We start from the raw sequence: 6,700 nt of genomic DNA, 5'->3' as shown, positions 1-6,700 counted from the left end.
GTACATGAACACTGCACTGAGAGAGAGAGGGGTTCACACAGACACACTGACTGGACACTCCAGTACATGAACACTGCACTGAGTGAGAGAGGGGTTCATACAGACACACTGACTGGACACTCCAGTACATTAACACTGCACTGAGAGGGGGGTTAATTAGCTCCGTAAAGCTGCCCCCCTACAGACAGCACAAACGATGAAACTTACCTCATTCGTTAGTGCTATGTTTGCGTCGGTTTGTGCTGTTAAAAATAGCGTTTGTGCTGCTTTCATTCCAGAGCGCCTTGTTTTTCCATTGATCACGTGACCATGCATGGTGACTTTGACCTCGAGTAAATCCGTCAACCGAGTTCAAGCGCTCTGTTACCAGCGCGAGAGTAACAATTCTGCAACTTTGTTCCTCTGTTTGCCCAGGTACGGGGGGGCCGTGGTGGATTTTGCATTTAATATCATTATCTTCTATGCTTTTGTGTGAACAAGAAAATTAAATTTGTCTCCAATATCATACCCGAATTAGAAGAGTTTTAAGTGTAGCCTTAAAAAGCGACATTAGCGAAATTGTATGTTCTTACAAAAAGGCTTTAACGAACACATCTTAATACCTCGTAGCGGTGAGCTTTTTTAAAAATCATAAGAAGTAATCAGTTTCGCATTGTCTCCTTCTTAAATAAACAGGCATCAAGGGACGTGTGAAGATTCGACCTGTCTGTCGAGCCATGTATTTAAAAAGACTTGAATTTGGAACATTCTGAACCATTGTTGCTCTTTTTTATGCAAAGCCAAAGTGAAAAGGAACCAGGACTTCAGGACTTTTTTTTTTAAAGGGGCACTATGTACAAAGTTTACACAGTTCATAACACAACCGAGAAACAAGAGTCTATCATCTCACACATGAACACCGTGGCAATATTGGAAATTATTTTTATTTTCACAGAACAGAAGTGAACATATATCTAGGTTCTTTGGAAAAACTGGCATTATCCACGTGTTTGTATTTACAGGGGTCTTATGCACAAACATGAAACGATTAGCTCAGTCATTTTATCTGTATTTCTGGTCAGAGAAGGTGCTATATAAAATAGTTTTTTTATTATTATTATAAAGGTCTTGTTTTCTTGTCCTGTGTTTACAGGCTCAGAGGCCAGTACGCTCTCTGAAGCTGGGGAAAGGGCTCCTCTTGAACAGCAGCACAGTGAGGAGGAGTGGGGCTCCAGTCTGATGCAGGAGACAGTGCTCACTGCTGCACAAGAGAAAGAGAAACTCAGGGAGCAGGACACCGAGAGCAGACAGAGTGTCAAGGATCTGGACTCTGTGCCCACGATGAAGACAGACCCTGAGAGTGAGACACCTGGGCTCTTAGTATGTGATGATTTTACAGAGAAGATGAATAATCTGGACTCGAACAATATTACACAAGGTTGTAATGAACTGGGCTGTGTCTCTGTACAAGAGCACAGTGAAGAACTGGATGTCTTTAATCTTACAGAGCAGGACATGGAGCCCCAGTTGATTGACTGTGCAGAGCAGCAGACTGATGTACCTGGTGAAGAGAACAGTGTTGAGATACAGCACCGAGAGGAGAGTCAGTACAGGGAGGAGCAACAGCAGCTCCTACAGGGCTTGATAATTAGGCCTTGTTCTGTTCAAGTGGAGAGACTGTCATTGCACAGTCTCAAACAATCATATGATCCCTTAGCATCTGATGACTTTACACACAGGTTTAATAATCTGGTTACTGAGAAAATCGTTGAAAGTTTTAACGAACTGGAGAGTGTGTCTGTTCTTGGGCAAAGAGAGGAACAACTGAATGAACTGGATGGTTTAAGTCTCAGAGAGCTGGAGATGGAGTCCCAGATGATTCACACTGCTGAGCAGCACACTGAGGGATGTAATGAAGAAAACAAATCTCACTTTCATCACATAGAGCAAGACCATTCCATGGAGCATTTGCAGAATAAGAGACCCCAGCACGATCAGAGGATGAGGAAGAATCACTCAAGGCCTTGCTCAGATGGAGTGGACAAACTGCCATTATGGCACAGGGAGGAGCAGCGTTTCTGTCAGTCTAGCAGTTCAAAACCCTATCAGCACCTTCACACAGGACAGAGACCGTTCAGCTGCAGTCAGTGTGGGAAGAGTTTTAGTCAATCACACATCTTAAAACGACATCACCGCATTCACACAGGAGAGAGACCATTCAGCTGCAGTCAGTGTGGGAAGAGTTTTAGTCAAATAAGCCACTTACAATCACACCAGCGCATTCACACAGGAGAGAGACCTTTTAGCTGCAGTCAGTGTGGGAAGAGTTTTAGTAAGTCAAGTCACTTAAAAAGGCATCAGCGCATTCACACAGGAGAGAGACCTTTCACTGTAGTCAGTGTGGAAAGAGTTTTAGTCAATTACACATCTTAAAACAACATCACCGCATTCACACAGGAGAGAGACCATTCAGCTGCAGTCAGTGTGGGACGCGTTTTAGTCGGTCAGGTGACTTAAAAACCCACCAGCACATTCACACAGGAGAGAGACCTTTCAGCTGCAGTCAGTGTGGGAAGAGTTTTAGTCGGTCAGATGACTTAAAAACCCACCAGCACATTCACACAGGAGAGAGACCGTTCAGCTGCAGTCAGTGTGGGAAGAGTTTTAGTAAGTCAAGTCACTTAAAAACCCACCTGCGCATTCACACAGGAGAGAGACCATTCAGCTGCAGTCACTGTGGGAAGAGCTTTAGTCGGAAAAACCACTTACAATCACACCAGCGCATTCACACAGGAGAGAGACCATTCAGCTGCAGTCTGTGTGGGAAGAGTTTTAGTCAGTCAGGTAACTTAATATCCCACCAGCGCAATCACACAGGAGAGAGACTGTTCATCTGTAGTCAGTGTGGGAAGAGTTTTAGTCAGTCAGGTAGCTTAATAACCCACCAGCACATTCACACAGGAGAGAGACCGTTCAGCTGCAGTCAGTGTGGGAAGAGTTTTAGTCGGTCAAGTGACTTAAAAACCCACCAGCGCATTCACACAGGAGAGATACCATTGTAGCGGCAAGGTTACTCTCTCCCTCATCTCAAGTGGTGCTTGATAGAGAGAGGCCATTCCATTTGGTTCACATTTAAGGTGTTTTTGTAGCTGATAGAGTGTCCTGATAAGGAACAACTCCCAAAGCTGAGACACATCAGCCACCCTAATGAATGGTAATCTCTGGTGCCTCACTGTCTGGGAGATTCCAAGGGAGAGTCTCATCCCAAGTGGTTTACAACCCCAAGGTCAGAGTTCATGGCTACTCATCCTGACACGGGGCACCAATAAATGTAGGCAACCAATTTGCGACTGTAGTTCTCCAGGTAAAACTCCAGGTCCTCCTGGACATCCTCAGACTCAGCTCAGACAGTCACGTAACGGCCAGTGTGTCCCAGTGCCAGGACTTTTCCGTGTTCTAAGAGTTGAGAACGGAGGTTGCCAGCGTGTAACCAAAGGATCCACCCGAGGTTAGCCCAGCAGCAAGCCTCGTGAACCCACCGCAAACGCTCACCTGATCAACGAGTGAACTACGGTCGGAACTGTGGACAGCTGTATATCAGTATTCAGAACTCGCGCTACATCGGGAACGAACCAGTCTTCTTCCTGTCTAAAGATTGTGACTTTTCTGTGTGCAAACTCTGCTAGTTTCAGCCAACACTAACTAGCCGGTCTTCAGAGAGCATTAGCAGCGCACCGCAGCAGAAATCTCTCCCTCCTTCTCCTTCTCTCACGTCGAACCAGCACTGCCTTGCACCGGGTCACAGAGCGCCGATTGGACACGGCAACAGCCTGCCACTGCTTCTTTGCGTCCGCGGGAGATCTGAATCCCTATAGAGCGGATGAGTATTCAACATTCTGCATTACAGCTTGAGAATTCAATTGTTACCTCAATGCCAGTTGATATCAATTTAATTCGTATGAGTGATGTACTTGCTTTAGAGTATTTACCCAGTGGGCAAAAGACATATAATATATGTCTATTAAACGCATACCTTAGACGTATAAATGTGGTCCGCAATTCGTCTAGAATGAAATTCTAATATACGTCTATCGTTATACGTCTGTGATTAGATGTTCATTATACATAAATGGTTGGAGTTCTAGTATACGGATAAACTTAGAGGACCATTATACATATATGGTTGGTGTTCTGGTTAACTTTAGAGGACTATTATACATATATGGTTAGAGGTAGGGCTGGGCGATAATTCGATAACGATAATTATAGCGATGAAATTTTCCTCGATATAAGTTTAACAAAACATTTTTTAACATTCGATAAATGTTCGATATATCCGTTTATGCTTTGCGCATGGTATGCGTATGCGCACAAAATACTGCGCGAGTGTGTCTGCGTGCGTGTTGCAGACCGGGCAGCTAACATGGTTTACCCACACATTGTTTACCCACACGGTGGTGGCTGACAGGATTGTAGTTAGAGTGGAGAAATGAGCGACACTGAAGCAAATGTAGTGCTGCCAACGACCAGCTCGAAGGACGATGACATTGTCAACAGAAAAGGTCATTCAACCTTGGAGATATTTGGAGATATTTTGGCTTTTTACGATCAGACATAAAACAGAGCACTTTAAACTTTGCAGTCTGTCTGAGCCATCTTCTATGTGTGTTTTATCACACTGCAGTATTTAATTTTTCTATTAAGATATTTGTAAATTTTACTCATGCATATTTTTACATAAAAAAGACTTGAATACACTCTATTCATTTGTTTAATGTTTCTGCTGTTTGGCAAGTGTTTGTTGTGTTCTTAAAATAAAGAGTTGTTTAATTTTCCAATTAAGTGTTTCTTCAACTTTCACTCAGGAGAAAAAATCTGCCTTTAAACTTGAAAGAAATAATGATTTAAGATTTATCGTGATAATTATCGATATCGACTGATATGAAATTTTTTATCATGATAATGTTTTTGGCCATATCGCCCAGCCCTAGTTAGAGGTCTATTATACGGACAACTTTAGAGGACTATTATACGGATAACTTTAGAGGACTATTATACATACATGGTTAGAGGTCTATTATACATCAAAGATAGGTTTTATAGGTGTAGAAACTAGTAAACCAAGAAATGATTTGGTTTAGAAATTTATTCTGAAAATACACATTCACACCTGAAAAATATGTATTTCAAATTATACATTGTATACAATCAATCAACAATCAACATATGGGAAATAATCATAAAAAAATAACTAGTTAGTCTTAAACTTCAGCTACAAATTCTGGTAACATGGCAATTAACAGTATAGTAATGACAAACACAAACTAATTACATTAACACACTAACTCAAAACCACATTTTGATTCAAATATAAATTTTAAAATGTACAACTTCTGTATTTCCAAGAAAAAAAAAATATTACAATGGAAGTTAAGATGGTTTTTGTCAACCATTTGCAAACCCTGTCTAATTGTCCTAACAGGACCAGAAACCTATTATTTTCAGTGTCCAGATCTCCTGGCCCCCTGCCTTGCATATGCATTCTTCAAGTAACGCATTGCGTGCTCCTTTATTTCTTTTTCTGTCAATGTAGGGTGGGACTTCAGCACCGCAGCTAGGAGAAAATTATATAATATTACTACTCAAATAAATGATGATTAATATCTTCTTGAGTATAATCTCAAAAATGAACCATTTACTAAGGTTACTAAGGTCTACTAAGCTCAAAGCTGAAATAAACGGATAAAATTTGGCTTGCATCATAGCAGTTGAGCAATAAAGTCTGTCCTAATTAAAGAGTACCCAAAGTTTGAAAGTACAACATAGAATAGGAGTACCTTTAATTACTGTATAAAGAGTTGTATCTCCCAGGCCACTTTTTTGTTGTTTATCTTTTCGGCTTATGCCAGCAAAGTTCAATTCTGTCATCAGTTCATTTGTCATGAGTCTGAAAACCAAATTCTCACTGAGTTTAGACATTTTTTCAAGTAAGTTTCCACTCAGCATTTATTTACTCAAATATTTAGGATCAAATGTAGTACTGTAATCCTTATATTTTAAAAGACAATTTTGCAGTTTTACACCTTGCACATTCAGAGGTTAACACATAGGTATCTATAAGCTCAATTCTGTGGATATGTTAACTTGATCAAAGTAAAAATATAATGTAAAAACATTTTAAAAATCAACAAGCAATACCTTGACAAGACTGTGAACACACTTTCTCTGACATCACTGCCGCCTACTCTCCGAAGTTGGTTTATCTGGAAATAATATTATATTAGAAATAATGTTAGAAGCTACTAGATCTTCATTAATTAACTAATGAGACATACCCATTTACACATTCAATGGTACAAACACATTTTCACATATTAACTGCACTTTTTTGCAGTATTTTCTCAGTCTATAAATACAAAGTGACCATTTTTCAAAGTAAAAAAAAAATTGTAGTAACTTTTTAGAACATGAAACCACTTTATTTTGCCATTAAAGGATAAGCAAGATTATACATTAAAAACAGTAAGATCCATCAGGATTACAAGCAGCTCAAACTCGGTCTTCCGGACAGTTGGCTGGAGAAGCTCTGTCCATAAGACGGGGCAGCAGGCCCGGCTTGGCCAGAGCTGTGGGTGAGACGTGCCCAGATCCGAGCTGGCATGGATCTGGGCACATTTGAGGCTGCCTTTCCTGCCCGGACTCCCTCTGCCCGGTGTGCGAA

General features: G+C 41.0%; 1 pseudogene; it reads left to right on the top strand.

The window, feature by feature from the left end:
• The first annotated feature begins 1,218 nt into the window (after positions 1–1,218).
• Positions 1,219–3,041, top strand: LOC148825637 (uncharacterized; annotated as a pseudogene).
• Positions 3,042–6,700: the final 3,659 nt, after the last annotated feature.

The sequence above is a fragment of the Atractosteus spatula genome, chromosome 10 (assembly GCF_055471065.1).
Source record: "Atractosteus spatula isolate fAtrSpa1 chromosome 10, fAtrSpa1.hap1, whole genome shotgun sequence".
NCBI lineage: Eukaryota > Metazoa > Chordata > Actinopteri > Semionotiformes > Lepisosteidae > Atractosteus > Atractosteus spatula.
The sequence above is the reverse complement of the archived record's forward strand: the minus strand, read 5'-3'. Positions and strand labels throughout refer to the sequence as shown.